At 42.1% G+C, this 12,596-nt stretch overlaps 1 protein-coding gene across 1 annotated transcript in view; it reads right to left on the bottom strand.

Moving 5' to 3' along the window:
• Window positions 1–6,866, bottom strand: part of FAT3 (FAT atypical cadherin 3) — a 334,025-nt gene extending 327,159 nt beyond the window's left edge. Inside the window, exon 1 of the mRNA XM_053935206.1 lies at window positions 6,778–6,866. The gene's annotated coding sequence lies outside the window, so the exon portion shown is untranslated. The remainder of the gene's footprint in view (window positions 1–6,777) is intronic.
• Window positions 6,867–12,596: the final 5,730 nt, after the last annotated feature.

Genomic DNA, 12,596 nt, shown 5'->3' with positions numbered 1-12,596 from the left:
TATGCTCCAATATCAACAGCTCATGCTCTGGGATATTTCGTAGGAAGGCAGGCTACAGTAAGGAAGCCAACGCAAAATTAACTCCTGCTTTGGTGTTAGCACTTAGAGCACCATGCCAAACCCCTGGGTTTTCGTCTCAATTTCAGCAAGCATTCATTTATTCTCCTGATTTCTGTGGCAGCTTATTCCCCCCAACAACCACTGAATATAAAGCAGTCCTGGTGGGTTCAACCACTCTGTCATGCTGAGGATGAACTTTGGTATTCTGCTCTTCCAGTACATGTGACTGAGGTGTGTTTATAGGAGCACACACCTCAACATCCCTGCTTCTCCAGATGTCCCTGCAGTCTTTCTATGTGACATTTACGTTCCTTCTTGGCTCATTTTTTTCCACGACTGACCAACAACACACAGAGTAACAGAACTCTGTCGCTATCCTGGATGCTTTCAGGGATGCTAATTTGGTAAAAGAGGTTCTACCAGTACCTTCATGCTCCTTCCTCTTTTAGGCCTTGTCTCTTCTGTCTTCCCAAACTACTCCTTTCCCAGTGTAACCCTTGTCATCTCTGTAAGACCTAAAGGCAACTTGTCTACCCTGCTCTTTCCACTCACACTGTTTTGGGGAGGGGTCTTGTATCATTTAAAGAACTTCCACATCTTCAGTATATTCTGATACTTTTTTTACACTTCCCCTCTTCCAGATTGTGTAGGGATGATCCTCATTTTTCCATTGTGAACAGCTTCATCTCCTGGAACACCTCACTGCTTTGCCTGCTGCTTTCTCTTCTCAAGCTCTAAAGCCCACTTTCACATACCACAAAAAAAGATCTCGCTCAATTAACCTTTTAACTGGCTCCTATGCCTAAAATGTTTTCTTAAAAGGCTGTACAAGTTAGGGCCATGGCTTTCTCTCACTACTTTCTCTCTGTCAGTATATCCCAGTTGTACAGCATGTCTTAATGGGAATTTCTGCATTGTATCATATACCTACAAATCTGGCTTACAGCACCATAATTATCTGATTAGCAGACTGGCTAAACCCTCTATTTTCTGGAGGCATTGCCCTGTACTCTTGTACCTGAAGCAGCTGTGCACTCAAAGCATTTAAGTGAGTGAACTTGCTCATTCCCATTCCATTTTACTGTATGGTCAGCTCATCCACTTCACCAGCATTTTTTTGGGTTTTTTTTTTTTGTTTTTTTTTCTTTGTTTTTTTGGTTTGTTTTTTTTTTTTGCCTGTGATCAACAGCAGCAATGCTGAAAGTATCAAACCTTTCTTAAAAGCCACATCAAAGCTGGAATACCTAGCAACACTACATCAATGAAGTCAGACCCCAGTAATGGTCACAACCTCTCAGCGTTGTGAGAGCTGGCACATCTTTGTCAGGCACTTCCTACTTAATGCAAAAAGTTACAATTCTAGTCAGGGCTGCTTAATTCAGAAAACTCCAAATTAAAAAAATAGTCTGGAAGGGCATGAGGACATTTCAGTAACTTCCCAAGATGATACTGCTAATGCAGACTCACCAAGAACTCAGCAGCAAGGAAATGCTAAGGCAATTTGAATTAATTAAATCTTTAATAGGCAGGTGCTAGATTCAAAACTGTAAATATTAACTATCTCCACAAAATTCTCTGCCAAAAGGGTAGCTCTCCCAGCTAAGTCAATAGTATCCTCATTTTCAGAGGTAAATGGCACCTATAGCTTGTTCAGTGGGAACGTCACTGTTCACTACCATGGGAGACTTGAGTTCTTCACCTCTTCCTGTTTTAGTTTACTTATTGTGGTTTATGCTTATCTGTCTATCATGAATGTCATGAGGTTTAATTAGTTTTGGTCTGCAAAACACACCAAGTTCCCCTGGAAAACCTGTTTATGTAATCACAGTACGATCCCTGCAAGATAATTTTCTTGGCATCCCTAGAGGACCCAGCACAAGCAGCCAGAGGACAACTCCAAAGACCAGTTTGTACTCGATGCACAAAATTCTGCAATCCCCGTCCGTAGCTCAAGAATCAAGTGTTTCAGGGGCAGTATTTTGGTGCAACACACAACAGAACTGCTGTGGGAGTTAAAGTGAAGAGTGCTGGCAAAAACATTATCAACAGCATCTTTCAGCAATAAATAAGGCAAGTAAAAAAAAAAAAAAATAATCAATGCAACAAAAACCTTAAAATGAAAATATTAGGGGAAAAATTGAAATCAACAATACTAACAAAAGCACCATGTGGGTTTCTTAAATATCCCAAACAGCTTAAAGTTGCCCAGACTCCTGCATTCATTAACTGTTCAGGACACAGATTTATTTATTTATGGCTCAGAAAAGAATTCCCAGCTCAGAAGCCTTCCAAAGAACAACCCTCCCCAGTTCTGCATGGGCACCTCAGCCAACTTGCCCTGCCATTTCTTATTCTGATGCTAATGCAGTTCAAACAACCCAACCCTGCATTTTTCATCTATGCAATAAGCCTATCTTTAGGTCACTTAGTTGTGTCAGTTTAAATCACAACATTCTCACAGAGAAAAAAAAACTCTTTTTTTTTTTTTTTTTTTTTTTACTTCTGGGGACAGAGAAGGCAGAAGGAAAAAAAGCTTATTATAAAAAACCTATTTTTTTTGTTTGTGGTGCCTAATTCAAGCCCCACTGAAACTTGTGTGAATTTAAACAGCAGTTGAACCACAACACACAACAAATTTTAATTAAGATTTGCAGTTACCTTCAAGACAAGGTACCCTGAGAAAACCTGACCATGTACAGGCCTATCATATAATATTATTAGGTCTTATACAAAGTCTGCTGGAATAAAAGCCAAGATTCTGTTGATCTCTGTGGGTTCCAGTTCTCTCTCCTTTGTAAAATAAGCCTGGATTCTGCTACTCCAGTTTTCACAAGCATCCACACAGGAATATTCACAAAGCTTCTCACAGGAGGGAAAAACCGTGAAGTTGAAGCCATCCATAAAAGGTACTGGATTTATTCCAGATGTGGAACTGTTTTTAATTAATTTGGAAGCATTTGAAATATTCCCTCATTAAATATGCTTTACATTTTACACATACACATAGGAGAACAAGAAAATCCAAAACTGAAGCCAAAATCATAATGTCTTATTAAAAATACTCTGACACCGCTTTTATTAAAATTAGGCTCATATGAAGACAAGATTTACAGCACTGCCATAACACACCAACAACCAAAGCACGCAGTTCCTGCACTGCCCATCCATCCCTAAGCAACCTCACCTTGACTTGGAGGACTCACTGGCTAGGAGCTCTCCTGTCTCCACTCAGCCCTACACTTCCCCACACAGGACACTTCCCATTGTGCCCATTCCCATCACACATAGCAATCCTTGAAGTTCAAGATACCAGTTCTTGTCGCAGCATACGCCACAGCACACGACGCAGTCGAGAGGGCCACCACACAACATCAGAAGGCTTCGAGACACACAGAGTAACACCATACCACATCAGAAGACTTCAGACATCTCCTCATATAGAGTAACATTACACCACTTCAGAAGGCTGCAAGCATCTGCCCGTCTAGTTTTTCAGTCCAACCTTTTATACCACTCATGTTCATGCATGGCACCTGTGTGCCCTCTGTTCCCTTCCCTGATGGGTCAGGGCACCTGGGCACTCCAGGTCTCACTACCTCCAATGCTGCTCACCTGCCCTGCACAGCTGTAGCCCACTGGGGATGAGGCTCAGCTGCAGCCCTACTCCCAATTACCACAAACTGTGTGCCTACAAGTTCTCTACAGAAGGATGCAACAACTTATGGTAAATCTATGTGCCAAATCATCATTACTGGTAAAAATCATACGATATCCTGAGTTGGAAGGGACCCAGAGGGATCACTCAAGTCCATCTCCTGGCCCTGCACAGGACACCCCCCCAGGAATATGACCCCATGCCTGAGAGTGCTGTCCAAATGCTCCTTGAACTCTGTCAGGCTCGGTGCTGTGACCACGTCCCTGGGGAGCCTGTTCCAGTGCCCAGCCACCCTCTGGGTGAAGAACCTTTTCCTGATATCCAACCTAAACTCTGCTCAACACAGCTTCATGCCATTCCCTCGTTTCCTGTCACTGGTCACCAGAGAGGAGAGATCAATGCCTCCCCCTCTGCTTCCTCTCATGAGGATGCTGAAGACCACAAGGAGATCTCCCCTCAGTCTCCTCTTCTGCAGGACAGAGCCCAGCGAGAGGAAGGCTGTGTCCAGGGGCACAGGGAGGTCCATAGGCAGAAACTCCAGCGCACGCGAAGCGTGGGCACGTTTCTGCTCCATCTAAACCTGTCTCAGGACACCGCCCACCACAGCAGCGGGAAGCTCCTTGCGAAGAGCACCTGTATCAGCCCACACTACGCCGCAGCGAGCACCGCTGCAAGTTCGCGGCACCCAGGAGGCGCCGGCTGTGTCCGTGCTCGGTGCACACCCAGCCGCGGACAAGCGGCTCCCGGTGTTCCCCCGGCGGTGCCAGGCACCGGGATAAGCGGCTCTCGCCTCCCCTCTAGCGGCTGACCCGCCGCCGCCGCCGGTCCCGCTGCCCGCGGCCGGCACGGAGCTGCGTCCTGTGCGGGCACAGCCACCGCCCCCTGCGCTCCGAGCCACGGCCGGACAGCAGCACTGCTGCACAGGCAGAGCGCACAGAGCACAGCTGAGCACCTCTGGGCAGAAGCGCAGCTCTCCTGCTTCCACGAAAGCCCAAGATTTCCAGTTTTGAGAGGAGGCGAGCAAATTGCCATATAGTATGAAGAACCACAACTAAGTTCAGAGAGTTATATTTTTAATTGTCTCTCTTAGAGATCCAAAAGAATCACGTATTTGGTGACAATTAAACTCTCAAACTTTACCTGCCCTAAGGCTAAGTTTTATATCAGACAACAATGGTTTTGTCTCCAAAGGTCAAATTTAATTCTAGTGATCGCCAAGCAGGTCAGTTTATCAGGAATCACAATTCTGCCAAATGCTACCAAACTGTGTATGATGTTCTGTTCACAACCAGCACAGCAACATTAACTTCACACTTCTTCACAAGTCGTTTTGGTTGGTTTTTTTTGGTGGGTTTTTTTTTTGTTTTTTTTTTTTCCCCTAAAAAACCCCCAAGCAGGAACATTCCAGTTTCTTTCCTTTGGTTGCCAGTGCTAAAATATGCTAACAACATTAAGGCAAGGGACGACTTGAAGAGCTCGCAATCTGTATTCAGCATAATTAGCAGATGCCAATTTAATTTATTACTGCTTCTTATACTGCCTTCTATATTATAAAAAGAATATCAATGAAAACCTGTTATCTAAATGACTGTTTTCTCAGTGCTGATATAATGCAACAACAATGGGAAAATAAGAGTCACAAAGCATGTGTTAGAAAATACCCGATTTTGAAATAACATTTATAAACAGCCACAGTACAGAAAGAAATTAATGCCTGCAGACAGGACTTTTCTCTCTTCCTTCACACTTTGTATTTTTAGACTGTTTTCAAAGTAACTACATATTTAGTGGCATTCCTGGTTATTCAAATAAGCAATGCAACATTCCTGGTAAAGCGACACCACTAAATCAGGTTGCTCAACTGTCTCAGCCACTTATGACTGCAAAGCATGAGAAATGAGCACAGTTAAGATGCATTTTCCATGCAGAGAACTAACAGCTAAGAAGTAAGAACACAAATAACTGAAAGAAAACAAACCAAGCCCTTTCCAAAATGCCAAGTAACTGGTTATGTCACAGCTAAGGGGACAGTTACAGAGAGCACTTCTGCCTGCCTGCAAAGCAGAAACACATTAACACATTTTAGAAAACAATGCCCTCTTGAACTAAGAGGCTGTTGAAAGATGTATCCAGCACACACGCACAAAAAAGCAGTGCGCACCAAGGTTGTGGATTAAACAGGTTTCTAACACATAAATGACATAATGATCTAGTCCAGCATCATTCACTTCTAATTCTTCTTGGTGAAGATGCCTTCCTGCTTACAATTCTGCATAATACAATGCAGAGCAAAAAAATATTTTAATAAAGTATCTTCTGACTCTCAGGCTAAGTTGAAGAGCCTTGTAAGGCTATGCTTCTCCACAGCTTTAATCGATTTCAGCTATAACTTCATTTGCTATGCCTAACAGACAGTGTAAACTTCACCCTTCCCAAGAATTAAGAAGAAAATAACATTTCATACTCCCCCACTAGCAGTGTATGGAAAGCACAAAACAGAACTGCTGCACATATACCCCCCAATTAAACTGGTCTCTGTGGAAACTAATAACTTTCCACAGTATGCACTGTAATCCAAGTAATAATTTTAAACAGGCATAAGCTGCAGTGTGCTGAACTAAGGCATTCTTACCTTGAGAAGGGTGCTTGAAGACATTTAGTTACAGTTACAGAGGAGAATGTGCATGTTGCCAAGTATTTGCCATGCACCAGGGTTATGCCTTACCCCACATCTGTGCGCACACACCAACTAGATGCATGTGCTCCCCAGGTAGAGAAAGAGCACTAGAAAAGATAAGCAGCAGTGATAATGCCCCAGCTTTATGTCTCAATCAGTAGCAAGCTAAGCTAGAGAAACCATTTGAGATGAAAAGGGAAACAATTCCAAGAAACAAGATCTTTTTTTCTCCTCTGGATGCAAAGAGCTTTGCTTGGGTGACCTATAAAACCTTAACACAAAAATCTTCACAACCCACCTCCCTCCTGAGCCACGGAGTTGCACATGTCAAATGACACCACAAACAATGCACAAAGACTAACAAAAATACTAAAGAACCCCTTACCTTTTAGTCAGAGTAAGTGACAGATAACAGTCATGAGAAACTCAGTTGGCACAGCTGCTGTACGTATTTCTCTGCAGACTTCTTTTTAGTGGTCCCAAAAGCACTGAACATAAAAAACCTCCAGCCTGCCTGCTTCATTCTTCAGCAACAGAGATACATGCTGTCACGGTAACGCAAAAAAAAAAAAAAAAAAAAAAAAAAGGCAAAAGGAACTATAGATCTTAGTTTTTAAAGCCTTTGTGCTTATAGGGAAGAAAAAGAGAGAGTAGGGAAAAGAAAGAACAGAGCAAACACTTTTTCTAAGAGAAATGTGGTCTTGGCTATATAAGTAACCACAGCACAGAGACATTCAGTTTGAATTTCCCTGTTTGCAAGCTCCTTTGGAAAAATAAAAAAAAAAAATCGGTCTTTAGGGGAAAAAAAATCAAATGCATGGTTGGGGGGAAGGGAGAGGAGGAGGGTACTGCTCCTATGTGACATACATATGGAATGAGCATTAGAACAATGCTGACAGGACAGCTAAGCAACTGCACTCTGGGGCAGCAGTTTTCAAAGCAGAGCTTTTGCAGCTTTGCAGAAAGGAGAGGAAAACAATTCAAATAAAAAAAAGCCCTCCGCAAATGGGGGGGCGGGGGGGGGGAAGAAAAACCAAAGAAAAATAAAAGAAAGGAGCTGTTAATTCAAGAACTACCAGACTGAAAAAAAAAAAAAAGAACAAAAATAGTTAGCTAATTTCTGAAAGGGGGGCGGGTGGGAACCGCCGCGACTGCTTCCCAGCGATGCAAGCAGAAGCCTTGATGTCTAGTGCACTTACATTTTATGCTGCGCACAGTGGGTCCCCTCCTCCCTGCCTCCCTCCTCCTCTCCCTCCCTCCTTCCCTCCGCCCTCCCTGCCTAGGAAGCTCTCTCTCCCAGGGGACAAGAATTCCAGTGGACCCAATTAACACTGTACTTTGCTGGCTCCTTGGTATGATCGATATTAAATAAGAGGAGTTTTAGCAGCATTGAAAAATAAAGCAGCCATGTAATGTGTGGCTGATGGAGACTGCATTTTTCCTCCTACATCTCTACTCCCCCAGTCTCAAAACGATCCAACGCAGCAGCAAAAAAAAACAATTTCAAAAGCATGTGCCAGTACCAGTGAACCAAGCTGCATCAGATATTTGTTAGGAACTTGATGGGAGCCCTCGGCTGCTCATTTCACTAGCTTCGGCAGTACTTTAATAAAGTGGATTTACAAATCAATGGAAGGAATCCAAAGGTTCACAAACAGGCTCTTTCATCAGGTCCGCTGCCTGACCGTACAGGAAGTTTGCTGAAGGGGTCTGGGGACTGTTTCGCCAGCACACTTGTTTTCAATGGACTCCCAACAACACGACTTGTTTGGTTTGGTGAAAGAAAGGCAGTAAGAGGTTCACTGCTTTAAGGGAATGCAGCCTAGTGTGTTTACTGCTTCATTCCTGAAGCACGTGTGACAAGGCATCCTACAAATTGCAAATTATTTTCATTTGAAGAGGGAAGTTGTTGGGAGGCAGTAACCTTCTTTGGTCCTGTTTTCCCTGATCTATCAATCACAGATTGCCATGTAAAAACAACCTACTACAGGCTCTCTCTATAGAGGAAAAGCAATTACTAGCATTAACTCTCACAGTTGCAAATTAATACAATACAGTCCACAACTAATAGAGTCTGCCTGCAAGCTATTAATCTAAGAATAAATGGATGGTTTGCTTAAATCCAACTGGACTGAAATTCACAGGTTAAGTGGTCTCCTTTCCCTTTCCATATTTCTATTTGTATTTGTAAAACTCAGTGGAAAGGAAAGAAAGCCTTATTTATTTCCTGTGGCCAGTACAATTCCAAGCTAAGAGTATCCATCAGTGAAACTGCCTACAATTACAGGATTTCAGCACCAGTAGCTGCTTTTCCTTTTTTGTTTCTGGAGTGGCCATGATCTTCAAATTAAACCCAAAAAATAGCACTGAGCAATACCCTTGATTGAGCAGCTGGGTTGACCACTGATTTGAATCCATCTTGTTAAATTAATGTTAGATCACATTTCCATACAAATAAGATCAATTAAAAATACTCATAAAACCATGCGATCAAAGGCAGTGAAGAGTTAAATTAATTAACTCAAAAGGCCTCAAATTAAATACTGTTAAGGTTATGATTCTCCCTCTAGCTAACAGAGGGGAAAACCCAGCAGCAGGACAAATTTCTGTTAGTGTCTACAAGAGCAGATCCAAGTATCGCACCATTTGTTAAAAATTCTTTATGATGCCAAGTAACACCCTTCATAGTTAGATAAACGTGGGGCATGCAGAAATCCCAAGAAGTGGTCAACTATTGCAAGAAATATCACAAAGCAAAGGTTTATTTACATGGGAAGATCCAAAAGAGTGCAGCTATACTGCTTATAGACATGAAGGCATGTTTCTTGAGCTATGGTAATTTCTGTACTTGCACCTATATTTGTGGTGAAGATGCTGCACTTCACAAGTATCCTTTAGCTGACATGGTTTTTTTTGAGCAAAGGGAAGGGAAGAAATAGGATCAGGGAAAAAGTACCCCTGAATAACAGGCACTAAGCAGTACAACACCTGGTGACAATTTGAAAGAGAGGAAAATATAAAACCTTCACTGGAAATCACAAGAATTTACGTAGAACATCATGTAGATCATGCTTCACAGTCGTTACTGACCCAGCACCACAGCATGGCAAACTGGATTTAAAATGTGATAGAGATCACTGATAATATCAACCTGATAGTGTTGACAAAATGACATTTCTCTTTCAGTCCCCTACCCTGAATTAGGGGGCAATGCTAATTGGCTAAAGTGCTCCTGAAAGTGTCCTAAACCTTGTACACAACACTTCTCTCAGCAAGGGGATCAAATCACTTTGCAGTTGCTTTGGGACAACATCAGAGTGAATGAACACATACATACACTCCCCCTGGCAATCAAATTGCTTACACAAAAAAACACTTTAGTAAGGATATAATGAACTGAATCTACACTGGCAATGGAGACCCAGTGGGTAGCTGCATTTTGGGAAAGGTTGGGGTTTACAGCCACACAGGGGAACATAAGGGCTTGTGGAACCCATAAATGATCCATCAGTTGGTCTGTCATCTCAACACTCCCTGGCACTAAGAATGTCTTTATTATCCCTGTTTTGGAGATGAGGATTTGATGACTGAAAGTCTAAATTGCCTCCCCAAGGAGATACAAAATGTGTTGGAGATTCCAGGCTTTTCAAGTCCTTTACTTGCAAAGACTGTTGTTCTTTCAAATGCAATCAACTGAATTTGACGTATTTTTAAAGTAAAGCTTTGCTCCTTAAAAAAATATCAATACCATTCTAGACCACTCAAGTTTGAATCAAAGCAGTATTCATGGTATTAGAGGAACACCTGTGCTCCTTAAAAATTCTGTATGTGTATTCACTCTCAAGTTTTATTCCAAATAAAAATCCACACTATTTTACTAGAAAATAATTTAAAGATTGTTCAACAATTAGAATTACAGTCCCTGTTTGGTAGGACATTTCAAGGCACTGGGGAATTCAGTGAATGGATACCTGTTATGTATGAAGAAAAAGGGACAAAGAACATTTCTCAAAATAAACCAGTATGCAGGATCAGACCAAGTTATTGGTCAATGTCATCTTAAAGTAAAAAATCTTGAATGCCACAGTGAAGGTCCCAGTCCCTCGCTGTCGACAAAACAAGCCCTTCTATTGCTGGAGGCAGGGAAAGAGGGATGTACCGCGGTCCTCACCTGGGCAAGAGGCTTCTAAAAAGAATCTGCCATGCACAAACATCCTGGTGAGCTGCCTGTGCTGCCTCGTTTGCCCCGGACAGCCTCTGCACACCCCGCCTGACAGGAACAGCCTTCGCAGATCAGCATCACCCCACACACAGCCACCACTGCTACCACCATCAGACATGGGACCCTGATAATCATTCAAACAGAATCCACAGAACAGGACATATTTAGCCTAAAAGTATTTAGAAGAAGCACTGTGCTCAGAATTTGCTTTATTCATGTGAAAGGCAACTCCATGTAAGCTGTAAGGAATACCTAGCAGAAGTGCAAGATGGAAAGATGTATCAAAGAAAGAGTTGCTACCAAAATAGAAAGAAGTCAGTATTAGTAGCTGAGGGCAGGAGCTAATGATCGCTAAGGGGGCAATACTATGTGATACAGAGGAAAAGCTATGAAAATTTTTCTCGTCTCCTTTGGAAACTACACTGGAAAGTGCCAGCATTTTGGACAACCAAAATGTACCCTCTCTTTGGACAACCACAATCTATCTGGGTATTCCCAAGCACATAAGATTGAGATTGCAAACACGGAAGATTAGCTAAGTAAAAATAAATGGTGTAACAGAATTTCTATCAGCTAATCCACTTTATTACAGGCATCATCAACTCCGTTCATTATATAAACCTCTCAATTCAACTGTTCTCAAAGACTACAGCCTTTGGCACTATTTAAAGTTGCTTACATTTTCTTTCAAATATACTCATTTTGATTATTAAAAGGGAAATAAATTGGTTAGCTTTTCTCTCCTTCTTTGTATCTGTTTTCATAATAGTACGATAGATATTAGAAATTACAAAAGAAGAGAAAACATTTAACACACCTCAGCTTCATAACATCAACACTCAGAAACAAGGCTGAACACATGGTGATGTGGTCTTTGCTCAAGAATGTGAAAAAATGTCTGCAGATATTTTAAATATTTACCAAGTGAAGGGGATATATATCAGGTTGCAGAGCTCTGGATTAAACACACTTTCAAGAGATGATGATTCATGTTAATGTACATCAGTAGGGTTGGAGGTTTGCTTTGTTCTTTTTAATTTCTAATTACATTTTAGTATCAGAATAAACAGAGAGAACACATAAAGCCAGAAACTAAACCTAAACTAAAACAAAAGAAAAACAACCTTTTAAGGCACTTAACATCAGAGAAGGTTAGTCAGCCAATTACAATTTACAACCAGGCAGTAAACCATGTAAGGTTCAGCTGACTAATGCTCTGTACCATTATGTAGCAAGTACCAAAGATAAAAGGCCAATTTCCTATTTGAAAATTGGGTTTCAGTAATGTGCAGCTGCCAGTCTGTGGGGCTGGGTGATTACCTCCCCGACAGCATCCACCACGGAGGTCCAACAATCCCAAACGGAGCTGCAGTGCCCACGGCATCCCTCCCATGCCCCAATTCTTCAGAAGGTGTTCCTACTTCTCAGCTAGGCATGAGGGGCTCACTGTACTCTAGGCCAAATCAACCATGCTTTGGTGAACTGGGAATTGGGAACTCTTGTTTACATCCTCATGATGCTAACAAACTCTCTAAAGGCACTTTATTTCAAGTGACCAAACAGCCTTGATTGGCTCTAATTTTCACGTTTTAAAGTCCTTATTCAGTGGGTCTGCAAAACATACCCTTCTGAGAAAGGTCCTACGAAATATGATAGAACACAAACTTAGAAAACAATAGTTATTTCTTACTATTCCCACCAGAGATGCTCTCACTCTGCATGAGCAGGGTGGTAAATGACACTGTACCCAAAATCCAACTGCAGCACAGAGAAGCAAACCTAACCTAATTTTAAACAAGATTGAACAGCATGGAATAGCTGTTCACAGCAGTGACACTACAAGTATCAGCACAGACCACATAAATCTAATCAGGGTCCAAGCAGCTCTGACCACTGACCATACCACGATAAAGCATCTGTTACTGTGGCTTCATGGCAGACACAACCACTCAGGCAAGCTTGGTTAAAGCAGCTGGCACATT

Source organism: Vidua chalybeata, chromosome 2 (assembly GCF_026979565.1).
Source record: "Vidua chalybeata isolate OUT-0048 chromosome 2, bVidCha1 merged haplotype, whole genome shotgun sequence".
In the NCBI taxonomy this organism is placed as follows: Eukaryota; Metazoa; Chordata; class Aves; order Passeriformes; family Viduidae; genus Vidua; species Vidua chalybeata.
Note: the sequence above shows the minus strand (reverse complement) of the source record. Positions and strands in the feature narration are given on the sequence as shown.